This window comes from Gobio gobio, assembly GCF_949357685.1.
Source record: "Gobio gobio genome assembly, chromosome: 7".
NCBI lineage: Eukaryota > Metazoa > Chordata > Actinopteri > Cypriniformes > Gobionidae > Gobio > Gobio gobio.
Window position 1 is genome coordinate 48,145,776 of NC_137103.1, and position 26,378 is coordinate 48,172,153.

Consider the following 26,378-nt stretch of genomic DNA (forward strand, 5'->3'; position numbering starts at 1 on the left):
TTGTTTGATGGGTGCCCTTGTTATTGTTAAATGTTTGTAGTTTCCATAGGCTAGCCTGTTTAAATGGCTCCTTTGAAGCACACTGCATTGTAGATTAGATTAGATTAGATTCAAAAGTACAAGGCAACGAAATGCAGTTTAGGTCTAACCAGAAGTGCAATAGCAGCAAGTGCATTGTAGTCATTATAGATAATTCACTGGAATTGCTTGTAATGTTTTCATAATGTAACTGATCCTTAGCAATATGTAATTTGCATCCACTATGAAAGGAGGGATTAAGACTTGACTGCCTGTCTTGGTAGGGTTCATTCTGAATGCCATGCTTAACGTAATTGCACGTTATCACGCAAAAGAACCATAGAAGAACCTCCTCTACTCCTCTGCCATTTTTTTTCCTTAAAAAGAGTAATCCGTCATATTCAAACAAAACGGCAGTGTTTCTTTTCAGTCGTTTCCATTTCACAGTTGGACGCTTGCTGGCCTGTTGTCTGCAAATGGGAAGCCCTTCTGAATGAGACACTGGCTAATCGCTTTTTCGGTACAACTGATGTCGAGAGTCCAAGGCAGAGAGCTGACTGGTTTATTGTATCTCAGTGTGATGGCTGGATGGTTATTTATGTATATATTTATTGCTATGGATTGGTTTTATTTTTTATTAACTTATTTAAAAAAATTTATTTTAAATATTTATTTTTATTTTATTATAATTATTATTTGTATTTTATTTTTGTTTTATTTTTTATTATTTGTTAATTGTTTGCTTTTGTTTATCGGTTATTTGTATTTTATTATTGTTTTATGTATTTATTTTATTAACTTATTTAACCTTTTTTATTTTAAATATATTATAATTTTTTATAATTATTTGTATTTTATAATTTTATTTGGTTTGATTTTATATTTTTTTTTTTAATTATTTGTTAATTGTTTGCTTTTGTTTATCGGTTGTTTTGTATTTTTATTGTTGTTTTATTTTATTTTTTAATGCATTATTATTATTATTATTATTATTATTATTATTATTAATTATTATTATTTGTTATTGTTTACTGTTTATTTGTATTTTATCAAGTTATTATTGTTAGTATTATTATTATTGTTCTTTTTTGTTAGTTTTTGTACTATATTTCTTCTGGTAAATGAATAAATGTTTCCAACCTAGGGTGGAGCTTAAAGGAATAGTTCACCCAAAAATTCCTTCTTGTTTTAGACTTCTAATTCGTAACCAGCGTTTTGTTTTGCTCTCCTCTGCACTTCTGCATTCATCAGTTCTCACCTAAGCATATGCTACGCCTACATCATGTGTCCTACTTCATATGTTGAGACTCTCTTGTGATTTGTGTATGGCCGTTGCCGGAAGCCAGTGATTTATAGTTTTAAATATGGATATTTTTCTTACAAAAACGCATTCAGAAGGATTACAAAAATTACAAAAAAATTCAGAAGGCCTTTATTAACCTCCTGGAATCGTATGGAGTATTTTTATGATGGATGATGTGCTTTTTGGAGCTTCAAAAACTATTCAATACCATAACAAAGCTGGGAAGAGTCAGTATTTTATTTAATATAATTCTGATTGTGTCCGGCTAAAAGAATCGTCATATACTCCTAGGATGGCTTGAGGGTGACTTAATGATGGGATAATTTTCGTTTTTGGATGAATTATTCCTTTAAGTAGCTTTTTACACTCCGTGTTCAGAATTAAACACCGCTCCAATCCGATCCAAATTTCACCACTTCGGCTCCCATTGTATGGGAAATCCTCATACCTGCACATTTTAGCATGTTTCTTTTATAAATGATTCTTTAATAAATCCCTTCAGGTCCCTCTTAATGACATTGTCTCGTTAAATCAGATTGAGGTTTACGTCAATGTGAAGCTTGTCATATCTTTTTTCAAGACAGCCCATTCCCGGTGGTACATTATCGCTCCCCCTGCTGATAAACGGTTTCAAACTTTTCGCCTGAGCCAATTTGGGTGACGGAGCTGTTACTTGAACCTCCCCAAAATAGAGACCGCATGGAGCGAGATGAATTTTAATCAAGCCCATGCTCAATTAGACGCCACAAACGGCCGCCTCGGCATGAATATAAAATTGCCCTCAGACTCATAGTTCATCTACTACAACAATCAAAATTGATCTTCCTCATTACCGAAGGTTCAGGCTCAGATCAAAGGCTTGATGCTTCTCAAACAGTCATCAGCGCTCATTGAATCCGGAGCCGTTGTCCCCGCAGCCATGATGTCATCGATTCTCCATTCCATCAGGGCGAAAAAAAGACCAATCCATTAGCGGCATGCAGAGGGGCCGTCTCCGTCTGACTGAAATGCAGTTTTGACAGAGCAAGATCCTGTCAGATTTCCCCTTGCCACTGTGGCAGCCCAGCTGAATGGTCCCCCTGGCCCCCGGGCCTGCGGCTCAGGGAAAATTGAGTGCACTCCTGCAGAATTCAATATGACATGCTGGAAATAATGGGCTCCTGTCGCACAGATATCCATCAAGACATACCATGGACCCTTGTAGACATTCAGCCGCAATAAATAATAAATAATGTTTGGACGATATTAATAAGGTCGCTTGAGAGATGGCCATTGATTTGGTGACTGCACAGTTTTCTAGCAGGAGTAGTGCTGACGTGTTTGAGGGATGTTACGGAAAATATCATCAGATTTCCTTTCAGGTCCTGTGCTGTGTTCAGACTACACGATTTTGGTATGATCTGTTTGACGTAGGGTGTCATGGTGATTCGAAAATGACAATGGGCATCAGGACGAAAATAATTAATCTTTTATCTCGTTTAATATCTCGTATAAAATAATCAATCTTTTATCTCGTTTATGTCATTAGTGGACTGGGCAACAACTGACACAGTGTCTGCGATGCTTCACAACGTCCTGACAGAAAGACTAACATGCTTAATTTTTTCTGTACTCCACGATGGGTTTCGTCACATCTGGGACGTTGGCCAATAGGAGCACAGAAGCTCTTCGGTACACCGCTTTCAAACATGGCGAAAGAGAGACGACGGTATCAGTGCTGTTAGGTGGAATTATGCAATGGAGAAAAGGTTTATGGAGCTAAACTCCTGTAGTCCCTCGAGGCATTTCCTCAAGGGACTAAAAAAGATAAATGCTGGCCGAATGATAGCAGAGTTGCTTCAGCAATTCGGTGACTACTGGAATTAGCATTAAGCTAACACGCTGCTTCACTAGCCATTGTTTGTTTACACTCTTGTTACCGGAAGAAAGTTGCTAGTTCCGCCTTCTCGATGACATCACGCAGGTTGTTAAAGACAGCAAGTGGTGATTGGTCTGGAAGCAACGTGTAGTTTGACATGTTCCTTGTCCACAACACAATAATTTGAGTCTAAATTGCATAACAGTGACTAGCATAACACAAAAGTCTGAACCCAGAATTTGTGCTTTGAAACCAATGACTAGTAGTAACCTTAAAGAGGTCATGAACTGCATTGTTTTATAATGTTTCCCGTGGTGCACTTATAATGTTAGCATGATTTTTACATAAAAAAATTCACAATTTGGAAATAAGGCATTTTTCCTACACTGATTTTAGCCCTCTTTTTTAAGGGGTGTGTCTGCTGAGAGACTTCAGTATAAACACCCACTGCTGTGAATGGCTAACGTCTTTGACGTCTCTTACGTATGCTTTCATCATAACTAACAGTGCAAACACAATATAAATAAAGATATATTGATTATTATGGGAGTTTTGGCACGCGTCCAGAACTCAGTCACTGATAAACTTGTGCTGTTTGTAATTGCAAAGGGATTGTTCTTTGATCGCTTTTATTTTTTAATCACAGTTTAAATAACAGATTTACCAAAGAACCCACAGTGAAATTTACCGAATACAAATAAATAATGCTCAACTGAGACATTCACATTGTTGGAAAGAAAAAGAAAGAAAAAAAAAAACTTTCCTAGCATTAGGATCCTTTGGAAGATGTTATTTGTAGTCCATCCTGTATTGCTCTTCTCTCTCACTAACACGCGTCAGTGGGCGGGGCCAAAGTTGCAACGATGAAATGTGCATTGATTTTCATCTACAGTGGTGGACATTCACCTATCCATAGGCACATTCATAAAGGAGTTGCTGGGCTTATAACAGTGAATGGGGACTGAAGCTTTCAAACAAAAAAAAAAAAAAAAAAAAAAAACAAAAAAAAAAAATATATATATATATATACAAAATAGTTAAAGTATTATGAAATTAGTTTGTGCAACCTATTTTTCAAGCAATACAAAAATATGAAAAAAGTATTAAATATTTTATCTGACTCATTTTTCAAGAAACTAAATATTCTAAAGGCTCAAAAGTATTATAAAAATAGTTAATACAACTTATATTTCAAGTGTTTTGAACCCATACAATAACATTTTGTTACAACAGACCTCATTTTAAGCCTTTAATTGACAAATCGAGTCAGTTAGTGTGGTTTGTGAATGAATCATTCAGAACTGGTTTGACAACATCCATAAAAAAAGAATCAAAAAGAAATTTCACTCGTTGGACATTACTTACATTTTTACTTCATCTCGACTTTTCAATGTAAGAAAGTCATTTGGTTTTGGTTGAGTAATTTTTTGGGAGTGTTTTTGTGTCGCTGTACCTTTTAAATAGATAATTAGCAGATCGAGGCAAGCAAAGTAAAGCTGTTTAAATGCAAATTGTCAACAGTGTTTACGTTTAATGAGGATGATGATGGTGATCTTTTCACAGTGCCTCATGAGAGAGAGAGTGGTAATTGTGTGGGCTGTTTTAGTATGCAGAGGCAGCGCCGCTGTGGACCTCCTTGTTTCAGGCGACTGCAGTCTGTGTTTCTGCTGAGTCGGCTGCTCTTCTTTGGTGGTTTAGGACTCATTAGGCCTGTAATGTCTTAATTCTGTCCTCTCTACAAAGCCTTACTGACATCTCTAATATTTCGCCTTCTGAAATGCATCACACAATTGATGCCTGTTGGGTTAATAAGCTAATTGACTGACATCGACCCTTTTTTCCGTGGGTAGAGTTTAATTTGCTGTCGTTTTAACAATAAGGGTCTGGAAAATCACACCAGCACACTCATAGATCACATCTGGGCTTTTGCACTTATTTCATTTTTATTTCTGGGAAAGCTGAATTTTTAAAGCGACTGCAGCGCTGAGAGTGCATTTTGACTACAGGGTTATTTATATTATCGGATATTTATTCTGCCAGGCGGGAACTAAATTACACAATCTCATGCATTCCTGTGTAACACCGGAAAATTTGCTGATTCGCTGAACCCTATTAGCAATTTATTTTGATATAAATGGACTTTGTGTTTCCAGAAAATGGCTGTTTTTTTTTATTTTTTTTTTATTTTTATGAAGCATGCGGAGTATTTCAGGACACAACTACATTTTGTTGAGCTGATGTGAATTGCAGACGCTGTGGTTTTTAGGGCAGACTGACCACACTGGTGAACAGTGACAGTGCCGACCACAGTCAATGATCACTCTGTTACTGCGGTCAAATGTCTGAAACGGTAGAAACTCGGATTTAAGTGTCTGATAGTCTACTGCTGCCACATGCTACTTTAAGTGGAGTTTAGATCTATCTGTCTATCTATTGGCTCATTTCCATTGAGCTGTACGGTTCTGTACTGTACGATTCGGGACCGTAAACCCTGATCCGGTTTGCGTTTCCACCATCAACAGTAGAGATGCTCCGATCAGCATTTTTGGGGCCGATCACCGATTACCGATCACCAATTTCATGATCTGCCGATTGCCGATCACAGAATGGCAGGGGAATGGCAATCTTTTATCTATAATCTTGCAGAGTTTGCACCATTTGTAGAAATGAAACTAACTCTAAATTAACTGAGTCAAGATCTTGAAGAACCACCAAGTGTTTATTTTAGGAAATTAGATAACTTAAGGCTACTGTAGTAGGCCATCTTTCCCAAATAAATGTATATAATTATCTCACCTAAATATTTGATCATGCAGTGCATTTTTGTTTTTAAAAATAATTTTTCAGGTAGGTCTAACATTAGTATTGAGGTAAGAAATACTAAAGACATTTAATAAGAAATCAAATGTAAATTAATATTGGTCTTCCCTGAATAAATTAAATTAGATTCATCCTTACACTTAAGGTTGCAAAAGTTATTCATTCAAGAGCAGTGAGTGTCATAAAGGTTCATCAAACAGCACGAGACCAAGAGAAACAGCAGCAGTTTATTCGACAGCTGTCACTTTAAGAGCGAATACGGTTACATGCAGCTGCACAAACGTTCACTCGCGAGTCACGACAGGGTTTACGTGCATACTCGTCAAGACGGTCATTTAGTACATCCATTTGTGTGTATCTGACCATTTCAGCGCAATTTGTACTAGCAAAGTTTTTTGTGAGATGGCCTGTGTGTGTGTGTGTCTCTTCAGACCGTGCGCGCAAGTGCGGTTTGAACACTGGCAAGACTTAAAAATAAATGCAAATGATAAACTTTAGTGACGATGCGACACTGCCTCGATTGTGCAAAGTGGCAAATCCTGTGTCAACTGTGTGCAGCTCGATTTTAGTGCAGATGCGATGCGCTGATGTGAAGCCATTTGAGCATTTTGAAAGGGAGAGAGAGAGCGCACGCACGCGGTGATTCACGCGCGCTGTTTGTGAACTTGCTTCCCACAGAAAGTTTTCAAATGACTGCGTAAGTTATTTAATATAGAAATATGAATTGAAACTCACCTTAAGCATTATAATTATTTTACGTGCGCTGGAAAGAGAATGAGACGGTGTTGCTGCATATCATGCCCAAGCTCTCACGGCAGGTGCGGGTTTTATGTGTCGTCAGCATGCGATCGGTTCATGAGATCTGCCTTTTTGGACACCGCCAATCAATCATCCCAAAGTGATTATCGACCGATCGAGATCGGTTGCCGATCAATCGGAGCACCCCTAATCAACAGTATCCTTATTATAGGTGTGGTGTAGTGATCAACGTCATTCTTGCGTGAAGAAGAAAGCGACATCGTAAACTATCCATCCATCCGTCCGACAGTTTACTTGTGGTGGTGTAGCGCAGTGCTTGATGAGCGACTTCAGAGTTAACTAGTCAAACCAATGTTTATGAATTGATATGCAGATAAAATGTTCTTTTATTATTAAATGTAGGCTACCATTGTTCTATCACACTGAACTGACTGACAGCTTCAGTGATCATAAAAGGAGCACTCTTTACTTGTTTTCTGTGTAATTCAGTAACAATTTTAAGAAAAGTTTTTGTTTTTATGAGACTGTGACTTCCTACTTTTTTTACCATATATTAAAGGGTTAGTTCACCCAAAAATGAAAATTCTGTCATTAATGACATGCCCTCATGTCGTTCGACACCCGTAAGACCTTTTTTCATGTTCGGAACACAAATTAAGATATTTTTGTTGAAATCCGATCGCTCAGAAAGGCCTCCATTGGCAGCAAAGGTACTAAAGAATGTCGTTACAAAGTCCATCTCACTACAGTGGTTCTACAATAATTTCATGAAGTGGCGAGAATAGTTTTTGTGCAAAAAAAAATCAAAATTAACGACTTTATTCAACCAGTTCTTGTCTTCCGTCTGGGTCATTGACGTGAACTCATGAAGCACCACGACACATGCGCGAGAATATCACGTAGAGCCTGCGTTCCGACACATGATCCGGAAGCGAGGAGCTTTGTTTACAAGCAGAGGAAGATGCGCCGTATCTAAGCTGTTGAATTCTACATTGATCGTGCTTTAGGTCTTGGCGTAGTGCTCAAAATGGTGCTGAAGTGTGCATTTCCTGGATGCCCGAACCGTGAGAAACGAACAAGTGCACGTAAAAGTGCCTTATCAAAGCCGCGAAATTAAAGTCATATTCTCGTGCATGCGTCGTGATGCTTCGTGAGTTCACGTCAAAGGCCTAGGCGGAAGACAAGAACTTGTTGAATAAAGTCGTTCTTTACATTTTCTTTTGCGCACAAAAACTATTCTCGTCGCTTCATAAAATTATTGTAGAACCACTGTAGTGAGATGCTGCCAATGGAGGCCTTTCTGAGCCATCAGATTTAAACAAAATTACCTTAATTTGTGTTTCGAAGATGAACAAAGGTCTTACGTGTGCCAAACGACATGAGGGTAAGTAATTAATGACAGAATTAAAATTTGTGGGTGAACTAAACCTTTAAGGATTGGAAATTACCAACAAGTCAATAAGTGCTCCTCTGTCGCCGTCTACTGGTTATAGTGGTAATGTCATGTCTTTTTTAAATAAAAGTGCTTGTTTGCCAAATTGGATAATATTTAGAGCTTTTAAAGGAACACGCCAACTTTTTGGGACTTTAGCTTATTCATCGTATCCCCCAGAGTTAGATAAGCCCATATATATCATTCACATCTCCGTGCGTGCCATAACTCTGTCTGACGCACACACCGCTAGTCTAGCTTAGCACAAAGACTGGAGGTAAATGGCTCCATCTAGCCTACTGCTTAATAAATGACAAAATAATGCCAACATTTTCCTATTTACATGTTGTGATGTTGTGTATAGTTACATTGTGTACTAAGACTGACGGAAAATGAAAAGTTGCGATTTTCTAGACCGATATGGCTAATATCGGTCTTTGTCCGATATTTTTTCTTTATCAAGGAACTTAGTGCCGTAGGCGCAATGGTGGTTATGTTGTCAAAAGTTAGCCTATTTTCAGGTGCTGTGTAATATCATTGTGCCTGCTGCACCCATGGTAAGGCTTAGTGTCACGTGATCGAGGTCAGCCCGTGTAGCGCTGTCTATTGTTGCTCCGAGATGATAAATGGTCCGCACACAGATGGAGTTCACTGCAAAGACAACAGTGTAAAGAAACTGTACAACAAATCTTAAAATGCAGTCAAATTCACTGTTATATGTCATAATTACAGGTTTATATATTTGTGATCTGTGCAAGATCTTGTCTATCATCCTTTTTTTTGGCAGTCTATCTCTTATTGTTATTCTTTTTCTTCATACTGAACTGTAACTGTTCCCTGAGGAATAACCTCTAACCTGATTCCCATGTGCAACTTTACCCAGATCCTGACTGAACTCTTGGCCTCTTGCCTACACATTGTTTCTTTCCTCCACCTGAACACCCTAGAACAGGTACTGCCCATAACCTGATCCAGCCTTTGTTTTCTGCTCTCTGACTCTCAAAACACATCTATTATTCACATGCTGACAAGTATTTCGGCAGCAATCCATGTCAGCTGCTAAACCAATTCTTTTCCTCACTTGGTTTCTACCAGCCTGGACATTGAAGTTTTCTCAAAAAAGTTTGTGAAAAGCCAATCCATCAAGTTTAGCTTTGCGGTGTTGCATTGAGGCAGAAAATAAGACCATCTTTCTTTCCTTTTTATTCACTTCCTCAGCATTTTCACTGGCCACAATTTTGACATTGATACCATCGGGAAAACTGCTTTATAGATATTTTTAATATTATCTCATCATTTTAATATACCTGCTGTCACTTTAAGAACTGACGCACGGATCCATTATACTGTTACACATGCGTTTTCTTTCTCAACTCTACACTCTGCACTCTAAGGGCTGGGTAAATATAGGACAGAACACATGTTGTGTTAATTTTACCCAGCAAATTGGGTTGATTTTACCCAGAATAATTGATTTCATTTTTACTATAATACTAGCTTTTTTTTTTTTTTTACTTCATACATGAATTAATGTTTACAGATTAAATTAAATCCTCTAAACTTGTTTTTAAATACTCAACACAATCACTGGCTTGGATCGTAATTCCTTTGTTTTAGATCATATTTTACAGTATAGCATATTTTATATAGTTTTTAAAACCTATTGTCGACATTTTAAGCTTGTCTAACTAGTATTAGAAATAAAAATTAAACATTTGGAAGTAATTCAAGTGTAATCGACCGGATGATTACTTAGGATGATTACACTGAATACACAGTATTTATATTCTGTATCTTTCTGGAATAAAATCATAACATTTTATGCAAGGCTTCAGGTGTCATATCCATCATACGAAAAGACCGACACGACACTCGTTTGGTTGACTCGCATCATGCCACTGTTTGTTGCTTTGCATAAAATTAAACGATATACAACGAAAAACATTTTACCGAAGGCATACACCAATTTGACGGAGCTGACCTAGGAGCTGGGGAACACAAAAGCTACACAAACACTGAAAAAGTACCCCCCCTTTTCTTGGGTAGAAAAAAATAGAGATTAAGTGTATATACACAATATCGCCTAGCCCTAGTCCTGGTATTATACTACCACACAACTGGTTGTTTAATAGATCAAAATGAAAGAAAAGCATCCACCAGTGAACAAAAAGCAGGTAATAAAAGAGATCAGATGGATGTAATGTGTGTGTGAAAGGAGGTATGTTTTCAGTCTCTATACATCTGTCTTTCTCTTTCCTGAGCCGCCCAAATGAATGTTGTCACTCTCCTTTGGCAGGACATGCTTCCTATTTTCAGACCTCCATTTCAGGGTGGCCGTATTGTCATCTATTTTGAAACCTCTATTGAGTTTTCTTTCCTTAGCTCTCAGGGCTGAATTTATGATAACAAAGAGAGGTAGTTTCTCTTTTGACAGCCTTTCTTTACACCGCAGATGATGGAGGGTGAACCAATTTTCACTATGAACTACAGTCTGAGGCCCTTAAAAATTGCAGTCTGCTTGGTTGGCATCTCATGCCAACAAGTGCACTGCCAGGAACTCAACCTTGACATTTATGCAATGACATCAGTAAGATAAAATTTTCAAAACACGCCCTAGTTAATGCCACTTGAAAGATGCCACCCGCTGTTTCTGTTAGTAATTTTCTAGATTATGTATTATGGTATTAATCTTTCAAGTCAACTTGACACTGTTTTTATATATGTAAAGCTGTCTTAACGATGTTGAAAACCTGTTTTTTGCTGTCATACATTATTTTCAGGATAAAAAAAAGTTCAAAAGAACAGCATTTATTTGAAATATTTATTTGTTTTTTTTAAATTGTATTTACCCCAATCATGTGAATAGTAGTATATCACGATTTCCACAAAAGATTAAGCAGCAAAAACTTTTTTCATAATCATAAGAAATGTTTCTTGAGCAGCAAATCAGTATATTAGAATGATTTCTGAAGGATCATGTGACACTGAAGACTGGAGTAATGCTGAAAATACAGCTTTGCATCACAGGAATCAATTACATTTTAAAATATGTGACCCGTGCTAGCAAAAGGAGTCGGAATGCGCACAGGATAATGAAAAATTTTGATTTTTGAGGTTTTAGCATTAATCCATCGTCTAGCAATTCCAAAGCTCCAAATGCCAATTGAAAATCTAAAAGTTTCTTTATTTGTATGATTTTGGAGAGGAGTAGGTTACCTTTTAGCCTAGAAATCTAGACGCACCCTAGCGGCAGAAAATTTATTTTGCCGCGAGTGTAGTCTAGCAACTCTCGGTAGACCTGAGAGCTGGAAAAACCAAACTCTGGTCAGGCCAATCACAGCGTGTGTAGAGTCGGTGGGCGGGCTTAACATAATGACGGCATGTCACGGCAGAGTTGCGGAGGTTCTGCGTGCTACTCGACTACTCAACAGCGGTCTTTTGAATCGGCTTTGGCCCCGACTCTGAAAGACTTGAAGTTAAGCTTTTCTTTGAGAGAAGAACAAAGAACGTCTCTGAAGTCATTCTTAAGAAAAGATGTGTTTGAAGTTTTGCCGACCGGATACGCCAAAAGTGTATCAACTAACGTTAGCTCGTCTTCACCTTCTTCTTTGCTCTGGTTGTTTGTGGCGCTCATGGCGATATACACACATACACAGAATTACAGTATTTCAAAATATATGTCTTGGTGAGTATTCACAAAACATTATCTGTTATGTCTTATCTGAACGTTTGGTTAACTGTTGGGGAAAAACATCTTGTGTAACATTATATTAGGTCCGTGTGTTACTGTAGGTCTGAATATATAGACTGTCTGTTTCATTGATGTTAATCAGACAATTGTGGTATCATGAATATATATACAATTGAATATATATTTCCTATAGATATTTGGTTTTGACTTGGGGTGTGTTAAATTTGGTGTTAATACCAGGGATTTTAAGGTATGGTTGCTAGGTGATTTTGTTTTGGAACCTTCAGAAAGCTTTAACTCGACTTTGCGGATTCTATCGACTTCAAACAGGTGTAGCTCAGTAATTTTTTTTCTGATTCAGACAAATCATACATTATTTTGAAGGTTTTAAATAGGAGAATGTGAAAATGAATAGCAATTTTAGAAAATATGCTAATTGTGCTAGCACGGGTCACATATTATCATTGAAAATAGTTATTTCAAATTGTATAAATAATTCATTTCATACTGTTTTTACTGCATTTTTAATGTTAAGAGCGTAAGAGAAAAAAAGACCTCTTTTGACTGGTAGTTTATATATGGGTGTGTATATACGGTCTGTCTATTTTTTTGTGTGAAGAATTACTGAAGCTTATTGCAGCTTATGTGGAAGCAGAGAGGAGGTGTTTAAACAGTGATTGTTAAGTGTAAATGAAGTATAAAATGCGACATCTGGGTTTTGGGGAATTTCTCCATTTATGGTGTTCATTTCTCTCACCGAGTCCTCTGTTTAGATTTGCTCTTATTTGAATGGTTTAGGATTAGGATCGGAGAGAGTCGCTTTAGCTCTGTTCTGATGTTTTATTCTCCTTTGTGTTCCAGGAAGACGTGGAGACTCGCGCAGCAGGAAGATCTTGTGCAAGGCTGTGAGAGATCGGAGCTCCATCCGCTGCTTTATAATAGTTGGTAAGTGAATCTGCAGTGAAACGCGTTCAAACAGAGATATAAAGAAAGGTGGAACACTGCCGTAGGATGTAGTTAATTAAATCTTGCGCAAAACAAACTGTTGCTTTGTGCCTGTTGCTGATGTTTCTCCAAGGGCTTTATCAGAACTGTTGGCACTGCTAGGCCATATGTCAAAATTGTGACAATCGCAGTGATTTTAATGCATTGTGTTTTTGTCCATTGTCTTGTGACTCGTGCCTGTTAATATGTTTTAGTGCCTGCTGACCTCAGCAGCAAAAAAGTGTTGATAAGTTGGCAGATTTGATTCATTTCTGTGAATCAGTCTGTTTTGATAAATATGAATCGTTGGCATCATGACTTAATGTCTTGTTCTATATTTCATCATTATAATAGACACATACAAGCACTACCCTTCAAAAGTGTAGGCTTGATAATGTTTTTGAAAGTCTCTTATTCTCACCAAGGCTGCATTTGCATGTGGATCTAATAATACTGTAAAAACTGTAATATTTAGAAATTTGATTACAATTTAAAGTAACAATATGATTTAAAATGTAATTTAGTTCTGTGATGCATATCTGAATTTTTCACAGTCGTTATTCCAGTCCGAAATCATTCTAATATGCTGATTTGCTGCTCAAGAAACATTATATATTATTATCATCAATGTTGAAAACTGCTGTGCTGCTTAATATTTTTGTGGAAAACGTGGCACATTTTTCTCAGGATTCTTTCACTAGAAATGTCAAAAGAATAGCATTTATGTGAAATAGTAGTTTGTAGTCATTCTTTGTAGTTTTCAGTTAGAGAAAAGTGTAAAAAATTATGTCTTGTTTTTACTGTATTTTACGGTTTCTTTTTCTAATTGGTTGAAATGATGATTTCTCTTTTTTGGGACAAAAGGTTTTCTGTTAAGCCATTTAAAGGGCTTAATTTTCCATTTTTAATGTACTTTGTTTCAAATATATCACCCAGTCTGTAAGTTTTCTGGTTTAAATTGTGGATGAGCAATGGAAAATGACATTTATTTCTCATGGTAATGTGACTCATCTTTTTAACAATTAAAGAGTTGCATTAATTTATTTAACAAAGGAGGTATGAATATAGCCTTTGTGCTAGGTTTCCATGACTTGCCAGCAGAGACATACGGCAGCCTCAGAGATGAAATTACACGGGCCTGGATTCATTTACCTCTCACTTTTCAGCTCTCATGACGTGTGTCAAGTTCTGTTATTGACGCCAGTTACCAGTCAGAGCGTATAAACTTTAAGGCTGGGTAACTGGGTTACTGATTTATTTCAGATTTCTACAGTATGTAGATTAATGATTCTGTTGCAGCATCAACAGGCTTGTTGTAGTTATTGTATCGTCGCTTGATCGCACACTGTTGATGCACTTTTCCCCCCTCGTATTTGCAAATAATTTTGGTTGTTACAGGTTACTGCACAACACTAATATAATGACACGGATGATGGCATACTTCCAGATTTGGAATAAGAAGCATATTAAAAAGCTGCCTGGAAGAAGTTACATGCTAGGACACAATTTATTTTCAATGAGATGGGCCAATGGTCATGGCATTTATAGTGGCCGCAATCCTGTAAATCTGATTCACCACTAGCTGTTTCCAGTTGCAAATTTAACTTCTAATAAAGTTTAGTTTAACTTTATTGTCCATTCTATTTTTGGCACAGAGCGGAAATTTGTCTTTGACACTGGTGACATAGATGCATCAACATTTAAAGGTCCTGTTCTTCGTGATCCCATTTTTCAAACTTTAGTTAGTGTGTAATGTTGCTGTTAGAGCATAAATAATACCTGTAAAATTATAAAGCTCAAAGTTCAATGCCAAGCGAGATATTTTATTTAACAGAAGTTCCCTTTCAAAGCCTACAGCGAACGGCCGGTTTGGACTACATCCCTGTACATCCTGCTTTAATGACGTCAATAGAACAGTTTGTCGACTAACCTCCGCCCACAAGAATATGCAAAAAAGGGGGCGTGGTCTTGTTGCTCCCACGTGGAGAAGAGGAAGTGTTGCGTTTGTAGTGTGTTTGTCGCCATGTCGTTGAGACTCTGTTATTTTCATCCCGGAGTCAAATCACCTTTGTTTGGCCTTCAGGGACGCTGTACTTTGAGCGCATGCATCTCCCCGTTATGGTAAGAGGCGTGACCTTTCCGGGCAACGTGCGCTAAGCTGCTGTCGAATCACAACACTGGAACCGCTGGCACAATCAGAACTCGTTATGTATTTCTAAAGGAGGGACTTCATAGAATAAGGAAATCCTAAAGCCGTTTTTAGGACAGTGAAAACAACGGTATACAGATAAGTACATTGTGTGAAAAATACTGTTTTTTTTTTTTAGACGCGAAACATGAACAAATTTTATATTGCACACTGTAAAAACAATCAAAGCTTCAAAAAATCAGGAAAAACGGGACCTTTAATGTTTAAAAATCACATCACGCATTAGCAACACAAACACAAAATTTTCCAGAATTATACAATTAAACACTATCTCCATCAATTCTTACACATTTCAAATCATCCACAATAATAATAATCATCCACAATCATCAAATTATCCACAGTAATATATATGTAAAAACGAATGAACCAATCCATAAAAATAAAAAAACGCCATAGTGTCATTCTCTTGCATTACTTTAGAAAATAGTATGATTTAAGATAATTAGTGCCATTGGGACAAATAATTTTTTATACAAGTTTCTTCTGGCCAAAGGAATTGAGTCTACGCCCAGATGGAAGCATTTTAAAAGTAGAATGAAGGGAGTGGGCAGAGGTGTAAAGAGTACCTGAAAACCATACTTGAGTAAAAGTACAGATTCCTTACGCCGAAAATGACTCCATTGCAAGTTACAAGTCGCCAATTCTAATATACCTTGAGTAAAATCTTAAAGTATCTGACTTTAACAGTACTTAAGTATTTTACTCATACTAAATATAGGCTCAACGCTGCACTAGTGCTCAACACCTAAAAGACATACCAGTGAAAATAAGAAATTATTGATTTGTAAAATGATAAATACGGTTTATTTTCTAAAATCAAATTAAAACTGAACACCTCAATATTGCAATAATCAAGGTCGACACAACAGCACCTTAAACATCTACAAACTCTCAAGTCTCAGTGAAGCTCAAGTGCACAAAAGGCCAGAAGTAAACCAATATCCTTCAAAAAGGTCTCGTCAATATAGTGGAAACATAAAATAATGTAAAGTAAAATGAAATAGTCAAAGTCTACTTGCTACTACTGGATGTGCTGGTTTCGGCCTCATCACCTACTGCAGTCATGTCCTCATCTCATAAATCAAACACTTGTGATTCATCAAATACCTGCTAATGCACTCGCATTCAAGAAAAGTAGCCTCGTTGACAAGTTTGGATGTGTTGGGGCAAAATGCACAAGATATAGTACCTTCAGTGCCCTTAGATGGCGATATCACTTCTTTTATAATAGAAACAAACTGCTGCAGAAAAAGTTAGGTGCCATGCAAAATGTAATGTGCAATTGCATTACTCAACACAAATGTATTGGAGTAAAAAGTACATTTAACTTGTTCAAAAATGTAGTCAAGTAGAGAGTAAAAGTTGCTAATATCTTTGATACTCACTTACTGTATTAAAGTATGTTTTCGGGTACTTAGTAGTTGTACTAATTACAATTACTCAAATAATTTACACTACTGGGGTCTTTAAAAATCGTGATTGCCGTTTTTTCCTATCCATAAAACAGTCAAATAAGCCCTGAAGTGAGTGTTATGTCCAATGATCTAGTATTTGCTTGATTAATTAGGTTATTTGTGAAAGTTTGTTCTTCTTGTATCTGTATTATAAAAATGTTTGGAATCAGGAAAACAGGCTCTTTTTTGCACATAAGAAATGACCTGCGGCTCAGAGCATGCAGACCAAATGCAGTAAATGCTCATGTTTTTTTGCACCCAGATGCCTGGTATTTGTGGATTTGTCACACAATCGTGTGGGACACATTGGGGAGGTAGAGCTGGGCGAAAAAAATGCTAATAAATATCCCAATATAATTTTTTCTAGATTAAAACAATAACAAGAGTTTGGTATTTGTTGGGAAAGAAACAATGCTACTCATTTGAACCGTGCCACTCGGACCATTTGTCCACTCGGCTCAAATTTCAAACGGGAGTGTGAGCTTACTAGAGCTGATGTGTTTACTCGCTGATCGTCCTCGGTCACATGACCACTAAACAGCTCTGTGAGATCCAGTGAGAAAAGTGTCTCAGTGATTTGAGCTAGTTTAAAGCCAGATGAAACCGCGCTTACAAACAGGAGAAACTCTGCACGCAGCGATACAGTCAGAAGTCCCTGCAATCTACAAATCACCATCATTTACCATGGATTTACTAACTGCACAATGGATGTTCATATAGAATTGTATTATGATTAGTAATGTAGACATGTTTTAAATGTACTAAAGGAGTAATGGAATATAATTACAGTTTTTGTGTGATTTTAAGCTACAGCATTTGTGCATTTATATTTAATGTTTTTTAGGCTAATGTTTTTCGTACAAATACTATAGAAACCATAGTTGTGTTTTACCATGGTGGTGCTGTATGCGTGGTTTTACCTGTGGTTGTCATGATCTAAATGTATGCTACTACTAACAAAGACCAATGGTTAATTTTATTAACTCAAACGGTTTACCATATAAAAATGGCTGTTACAATTTTTATAAATGTTAGTTTTTATTTTATTTTATGAACATACATTTGAAAAAGATGAACATCTGCATCCTAATTGTCAACTGTGCATTTCATAGAGGCAAAATATGTAACAATATTAATATTGCAGTCTCCACTGCAGATACGTGTCAATTAAAGCAACACAAACCAGTTTCATGACTTAATATCACCCGTTAGCAAATGCAGTTACTGCAACTGAAATACATTTTTCTATTACGATATTTATTTTGTTGAAAAATTACTGTAAAGAATTCAAAAACGTGGCGTGGTTTTGTCATGTTCTGACAATAAAGAGTAGTTTAAAACCACAATTAAAGGTCTGTTTTCTGCAACTCTGCAAAAATCAAAATTGAAACTTGAAAGAAGGAAAGATTCATTGTTTATTTATCTTGATGATAATTGATATCGACTGATATGAAAATTTTATCAGTCCTTTTGGGAGGTAGGTAATTATATCAAATCATTATGATTTCAGACTTTGGCTCAGGCATTTCAGACAGATTAAAACAACATTTGAGATTCTGTACATGTGCAATGAGGTCCGCTGGTTAGTCCAGATTTATTCGGCAAAAATTATTAGATGTTTCCATCATAGTTTAATCGCATCATGTCTTCTTATTGGATAAAAAATGATCCAACTCAATTCACCGCATATATTTTTTTTAATGTGCATTTTATTTTAGAATTTATGCTCATCTTGCCATTTCCATCCAGCGTTGTTTTTTTCTTTCATGCGATATCCGAAAATTCACATAAAAATGGAAAAATGGCAATCTTAGGATGTTAAGAGTCAATACCGGATTATTCAAAGTAGGAAATCAATGGTTTTACCCAGCGTGATACACTTTCATTAGCAGCACACTTGAAAGCGGTTCAGCATTTACTGTCCTCTCAGGTCTTACATCATTTCTGTGCTATTTTAAGGCGATTAATAGAGCAGGGTCTCTTCGGCCCTTCTGTCAAAGTCACTGATTTTATTATGATCCGCTCTGCATCACACCAAGAAGCCTGTCAGATTTGAGGGAGTTTAGCATGTTCATTCAGGCTGATAGGAATGGCTTTTCAAAGATTGCATTGTTTGAGAGCCGCTTCTACAGTCTCGTCGCTTGTTGCAGCGGCTTAACAAAACCTTGGAGCTTTGCACGTCCCTGGTGAAAAGCGCCTCTTGTTTTAGAAGTAAGCCATCTAAAGACATGGGTGCCTAGGGTCTGGAGTATTCTGTGATTCTGGGCCCTTTGAGGTTTCTTTCATTTGCTTTGAGGAATTAACTGTCTTACAAAACGACAGCTTTAAGACTGCAGCGGGGGCTCATGGGAGCAGCAGGGTGGAGAGAGCAGATGAGCACCTGCTCGCTGCAGCTCTGCAGGTGATGTGAGAGAAGACACTGCAGACAAGCAGAGATCCCGAATCAAGGGCATTCACTTTCTACCATTAAATAAGATTAATGAAACCAGATCATCTCTTTTTCAGTCCCACAATAGAGGTCAGTGGTCGGTGTAACCAAAATCATATGAGTAATTTCAATTGCAGCAACAGGATTGATCATATACACACCGATCAGGCATAACATTATGACAGGTGAAGTGAATAACACTGATTATCTATTCATCCTGACACCTGTTCCAGTGGGTTGGATGTATTAGGCAGCAAGTTGAACATTTTGTCCTGAAAGTTGATGTGTTCGAAGCAGAAAAACTGGGCAAGAGTAAGGATTTGAGCGAGTTTGACAAGGGCCATATTGTGATGGCCAGACATGGCACCAGGATGCACTATGGGAAGAAGGCAAGCCGGCGTAGGCAGTGTGATGCTTTGGGCAGTGTTCCGCTGGGAAACCTTGGGTCCTGCCATTCATGTGGATGTTACTTTGACACGTACCACCAACCCAAGCATTGTTGCATATATACACACTGAACAAAATTATAAATGCAACACTTGTTTTTGCCCCTATTTTTCATAAACTGAACTCTTAAGCTGACTTTTTTTTTTTGTGTACATGAAAGGCATATTTCTCTCAAATATTGTTCAAAAATCTGACCAAATCGGCAGTGGTGGTAAGTAATGAAGTAAAAATACTTTACTTTCCTTAAGTATTTTTTTTGGGGATCTGTACTTTACTTGAGTATGTTTTGTTTGCATCTACTTTCACTCTTACTCCACTACAATATTAAAGACAAAGTTTACTTTTTACTCCAATACATTTCCCCATGCCCGCTCCAAGTATTTATTACACTTGCTTTCCAAATCAACAAAAAACGTGGGTGCAGGAGAAAATCAAGCTAGTTAGCTGGTTCTCCCTGCATGCTGTCAATTGGTCATGGATGATCCAGTCTGGGCTAGACTTGGAAAAACGGACTAGGTTTGCCACACTAATGCTAGCTCAGTTTTAACCAATTTTTTTTCTTTCGCGGCACACTATTTACTATGAAAACATTGGTAACCCTTTACAATAAGGGGTGCACTAATATGCATTAATTCATGCTTAACTAATGCACAGATAATCATGAGTTAATGTGACTCATGAAGAAATAAATAATTTATTAATGATCACTGCATCCGCAACTAATGAACATTATATATGATTAATAGATCATAATACATTCAATAGAAGTAATACATGAATTTCTATTAATTAAATATGACAATGTATTAATTCCCTAATAACATAACAGATTAATTAGTTAATATAATAATTATCACAATGGGTCAAAGCCATGCATTTCAACTTCCAGTTGTCTTCTTTAATTGATCATTAGATAACGATTTGCAAAGGTTTCATTATGTCATGACTTTACTTGTTGAGGCACATGACTATTAACTAATTGTTAAGTAATATGTCATTGTGGTTATGGCTTTTGAATTCATTTTAAATTAGTTAATAGTATCTTGCACATCTTCTGTTTGATGCAGCTATGGAGCATGTATATTTTAAGTTCAACCCCTATACTGTGTTAAGCTGCTTCATTGTCTCTTATGATTGCAAATCTAACATTCTTAATTGCAGTATCTAATCTTATCATTTGTTCAATTAAAGCATTGCATATCACTCCCAAAAAAATTTATCTGCATAAGTGTTGATATTTACAGTTATTACTTTTTACTTTCGGTTCTTGAGTACGTTTTAAATGGGATACTTTTGTACTTTTACTCAAGTGATGTTTAAATGGAGGACTTTCTACTTTCACTGGAGTCGTTTTTTATTTAGGTATATATACTTTTACTCGAGTATAACTTTTGAGTACTTTAACCCACTGCAAATCGGTGTTAGTGAGGTGTTATGTTTTTATATATGATATATTATATTTGATTTAAAAAAATATTGCATTTACCGTAACCACCTCTAATTTTACGTCTTTGATTTGACTTTTTCCATCTTCTAGCACTCAAACTAAATTATTATTAACCGTAATAACACTGTTAAAAGGAATACTATTTAGCAGATCACAATGTTTTATTATATTCTTTATATTTTGTTGTTGTTAATATATATTTTTTGTCTTAAATGTTATATTATTTTAAATGTTATGTTTTATTTTAAAAATATGAAATGTAACCACCTCTAAATTTACATTATCTAGCACCCAAACTAAATTTTTTGTAACACTAATAACACTGTTAAAAGGAATTATATTTAGCAGATTTTTTTGTTTTATTTGATATTTTATTTTAAATTATCTCAAAAATACAAGCATGTACATACATGTTGCTCACATATTATGGTAGCCCAGTTTGTGCTGAATACAGTGTAATTACACTTTTGCCATTAATGTGTTTATAAGCAACTGAAAAAAACACAAATGTCAGAGCATGTCAACTTCTAAAGGGCCCCAAAACAGCTCAGACTCCAGAGGGTTAAATATTTGGTAATATTTTAATATTGTACATCCCTAATTGTAATTAGAATTGTATTATTTACATAATTTTTTATTTTGGACGCAACCCATGATATTTTATTTTAATTATTTTTTACTAGTTTTAGATGGTTTCAACTATGGGCGAACCACATTAGTTGCCAAGTAACCAAGCGTCAATTAAATTCTATATCAATATGCATCAATTTGAGGAAACGCCAACAGTTTTGTCTTCATTACTTGTTTAGGATTTACCCAATGTTTCTTCACATTGTTTTCGAACCATCTCTCGTTTTTGTTGTTTAGATCTCACACCTTTGATGTTTCACAATGTGGTCTGCAGTCTACTCTTGCTCTTGCTCTTGCTCCGTTACTTACTGTTTTTCACAGATTACATCCATTCTCCTTGTAACATGTATTATAGAACACAGGAGAAGGAATGAACCCCTGAAGGCAGATATGCGCTTTCAGGTTTGATCTTTCTTTCTGTCATCCATTGCTGTAATAAGGCCTTGCTTCAGAGTTAGAAAGAGCTGTCTTGGACTGTAAGGGATCTTCAATGACCTTTCAAAATAACAACTGTCCCGTATGATGCATAAATGCAGTTTCTAACATGTATAAGACATACAGACAGTTTTCACCATGGCTCGTATGGGTAACGTGGGTTCTAATTCGACTCATTTTGTGGCCTAATCCTGTTTCAGATCTGATAAAGCTAACTTTTTTTGCTCAAGTATGAGTTTTGTAAAACTTATTTAGCTGTTCTCTGGCTGTTTATTGATCAGATATGAATATAGTTGCTCCCTGTAGACCTTATTATAAATCTACGCTCTGCTTTACAAAAAGAGCCATCTTGTTCTCATCTGAGAGCTTTTGGAGGAAGTTCTGCCCAGACTCCTAACAATCCGATACCTGGATCAGAGCCATGAGCTTGGAACAACAGCCGGACCACTATAGAATACAACAGTGTGGTTCTGGAAGGATAAAACCCATCTGTTTTTCTAAATGACAAAGTGAGTTGGCCTCTCTGCAATCTCAAACAACTTTGTGTAGCTTAATATTTTGCAGTATCAAGATTTACGCATTTCAATTAATAGTAAAATTCCATCAAATTGAGTTGAAAAATCCTTACATATTATTCATATATGTATATATATATATGTATATTTGTGTGTGTGTGTGTGTGTGTGTATTATTATTATTATTGATATATATATTTTAAGTTTATACTAAGTATAATAAAGTAATACAATATATTATACTTTATACTAGAGTAAATGGCAGACATTTAAAGCTCTATACTTCAAAAAATTAAAAAATTAAATTATATATATATATATACATCACATCACAAATCAAATCTGTCATTTTTATGTTAGTGAATTTAGGTGCCGCAACATTATAATCAATTATGTAATAATAACAAGACTATTATTTATAACAATATTGTTATTATTGTTTTTTGCTTCGAATCAAAGGTTTGAATGTGATTCATCTTCATGCTGGTTTGGTTACAAGCTAAATGCTCTATTGAGGAATTTTTTGAAATGCTTATGAAGACGACAAATGGGGAAAATGGCCACTGAAAAAGAGTACACAGGCAACAGAGAGTAACAGCGAGTGCAGTCACCCACAGATCCTCTCCGTGTCTACCAGTCGCTGACATCAATATAGTTTCTTCCGTTCCTGGTCGCCACCTCCCGCTCCTCCTCACTATTGATGGATGACCCCGTTGATAAAGAGATGCAGGACTGCAGTGCAGCGTCATGCGTTTTATGGTTACAAATGCAGATCTGGGACTTCTGCAGCAGCTAACGAAATTGAAGAGAGATAAATCTCCTTGCGTGGCTGTCCTTTGTTATGTAGAACAGCAATACATCTTTTCACAGCGATATTAAAATCTCTCTTTTATTTCATATGTGGGTAGTGAGGCATTAAATTCTATAATGGTCCAGTACTTTATATATGTCAGAACTGGCAATGTCGAATAAAGCTTTCATCGATCATTTCCACGGGGTAACTGCTCCTCGCTGTGCGATACAGGTCGAGACTAGAAAGGCCCTTTCCAGCTTGAAGTCTACATGGTCATCTCAATCTGAGCAAGGCTTTTTTGTCTGGTTTCTCTGTGCACGGGCTTGAAATAAGGCGATCAGAGTTCCCTTAACACAGTCGTGTTAAAATATCTGTGGTGCACTGCAAACACGCAGCTTACGTCTTTCACAGGATCAGTTTGCATACTCGCATTTTTGTTTCAGAGTGATTGCTATTTTCAACAGTAAGAGAAACATGAAGAAAACTGAGAAAGCATTGGCTGCATTTTACTAATATACTACCGGTATACACTTTATTTTAGTATCATTGATACTTGAGTTGTTGACATGTTTTTTACAAATATGTCTATGGAGTTTTTATAAATTATTTCAAATAAATTATATCAAATTAAACTAAATGAAAATTAGAACTGTTGCCTTGGCCACTAGCTGAAATCATTTTTTTTAAAGTTAAAGGAACTGTATGTAAGAAATGTATTTCAATTAATCATAAAATGGCCCTGATATGTCACTAGACATTAAGAAATCATGTTAATTTCAAATATTTATATCACTGACAACGGTTGTCCGGCCAAGATATTGTCATTTTAAAAGTGAAGTTGCAGCCCTCAACTGATGTTGATGTTGACATGTTGTGTTTTGGCCTGAAGCGCCACCCTCCACCTGTCTACCAATCACGAAGTCAGTAGTGTTTCTGCATTCGGGTTGCCAGCTCTGCTCTAGTTACCAAAGCTGCAGCTACAAACTTTTTGGATAAACAATGTCTAACTTTACGAAACCTAAACGGCCTCGTTATGAATCAGAAAAACGTTGTGACTGTCCGAAATAAAACAAGGATTTGTATAGGAGATGACTTTGAAAGATGTAGACGGCTGAAAACGGAGAATAATTTGAAGACTGATGCCAACGTTGCTAATTTTCTCCTGGACAGGTAACGTTAAGGTTCATCTATGTTTGGCTAACTTGTAACGTTACTTAATGTAAATGGACATTTCAAATATTCATGACAGTCGAACAAAGATATGCATGTTCGTGCAAAGTAACGTTAGGTTAGCGCAAATGGAGGAGGTGGGTCATTGAATTGAAAAGGTAACGTTAAGGAATTGTTTGGTAAATAAAAACGGCGAGTCGTCATTGCTAACATTAGTAATGCATTATCAGAGCCCGTTTCTCTGTCATTATGCTGAGACGCTGAGGAAAACAACATTAGCACGCCTATTATGGCAATGTGAAAACGTATTTGAGACAGTAGCCTAACGTTACCTCATATTCCTCATTCGTTCTTCGCATATATAGTGGACAAAACATGCTGCAAGTTGACCTGTAAGACCATTGCTAATGTTATTTAGCTTTGCTGTAATTTTACTATAATATACTATAGTATTTTTTCATATGGGAATGTACGAGCGTTCATATTTACGATTATATTTGGCTAATCGCCATAAGTAAATTGCGATTCATAATTACTTCACAAAACATCGCTCTTGAAGCATAAACATAATTAACAGAAAGAAAAAAATCTTACTGTGTACGACTCGTCACTTGCCATTGAAAGCTCCGTGTAGCAGCCTACGTTCCTGCTGGATCCTGCAGCCTAGCTGGCAACCTCGAGTCAGGGGAGGGGGAGGGGGAGAGGGGATCCACCGCTCTACAGTCATTTGAAAGTGATTGCAGTACCAGTTTTGGCCACAGTCCTACATACAGCTCCTTTAATGTTTTTTATTTTTTATTTCAAGCAACAAAAATGTTTTATAACCTTGCTATACACAATTATTAGTATACAATATATAATGTACTATATTATTATTATTCACTAATATTATTATTAATATAATACCGGTGGGATTAGACCGGTCAGTGCATCACATGATCAACTGCTAAATTAAAGCCAAAGACGGACACGCTCAGCGCTCGTCATATACAACAACTATTCAGTTTTTTCAACCGCGTAATGTTTGTTTTAGGTTTCAGACATTTAAATAGACATAAGTATCAGCAAAACAATACATTGAGTTTGTCAAATACACACTGATGTCCATGGAAGCTGCAATAATGATCCTTTCCGTTATAATCGGTTTTCAGATACACATTGTGTAAGTAACTTTAAAGTGTACTCTATTCTTCTCCCAGTTCACCGGTCACTTACTTTCAAGTGTTTCTGGAGAAAATAATTTAAATCCAATAGATTCGATTCGCTGAACTGAGGCACAAGCTAAAATGGCGGCGCCAATCGCGCAAATCTCAACTAACACGATCGTTACAAAGGTTTTTAAACCACAAAAAGCATCCACTTGCCCATATTTGACAATCGGAATATCAGATATTTCATGCTATAGTTGAACAAATTTGTGAATATTTTTTATAAAAGAGGAAAAATTAAATAAGCAGCTCTATTGTGACTGTGGTGTGTCACGTGACAAGCAATGACAGGTCACCATGGAAACAATAAAGTGATACGTGTCACCTTGAAAAACTCGTGATGGGGGGGTCGGCCACAATATTTTAAACTTACGTGTGAAAGGGTTAAACTTCATTCTAGGCGATTTTAAAAGTATTTTTATTGGTGTAGATGACACAAAACTGGGTGGCCAGTATCTGTCTGAAACTAATTTATTTATTCGGCTGAACCACAGCCCTGCTGACATCCTGCTGCAAATATGACCGGTGCGATAATGATGGAATTAAATTATGCCTTTTTCCTTTAGCATCATTTATTTTCATTATGGGTGTGACAAATAGGAGGTTTCTGGGTTCAGTCGTGTTCCTGTGGGAGTGGGGACGCGGAGTGTGAGTTCATTATTGAATTTGCTGTCAATGTAAATAAGTGCAGTGAAATCTAAGGGCAGCTGCCATCCTATCATCTCCCATAACACAAATCTGAGCTGAAGCCCTGGAGGTTTGGACCCATCCTGA

General features: G+C 36.5%; 1 protein-coding gene across 3 annotated transcripts in view; it reads left to right on the top strand.

The window, feature by feature from the left end:
- Positions 1 to 26,378, top strand: part of adarb1b (adenosine deaminase RNA specific B1b) — a 213,733-nt gene that overhangs the window by 61,411 nt on the left and 125,944 nt on the right. For all 3 annotated transcript variants that reach the window (XM_079822489.1, XM_079822491.1, XM_079822490.1), the window contains exon 2: positions 12,743 to 12,826. The gene's annotated coding sequence lies outside the window, so the exon portion shown is untranslated. The remainder of the gene's footprint in view (positions 1 to 12,742; positions 12,827 to 26,378) is intronic.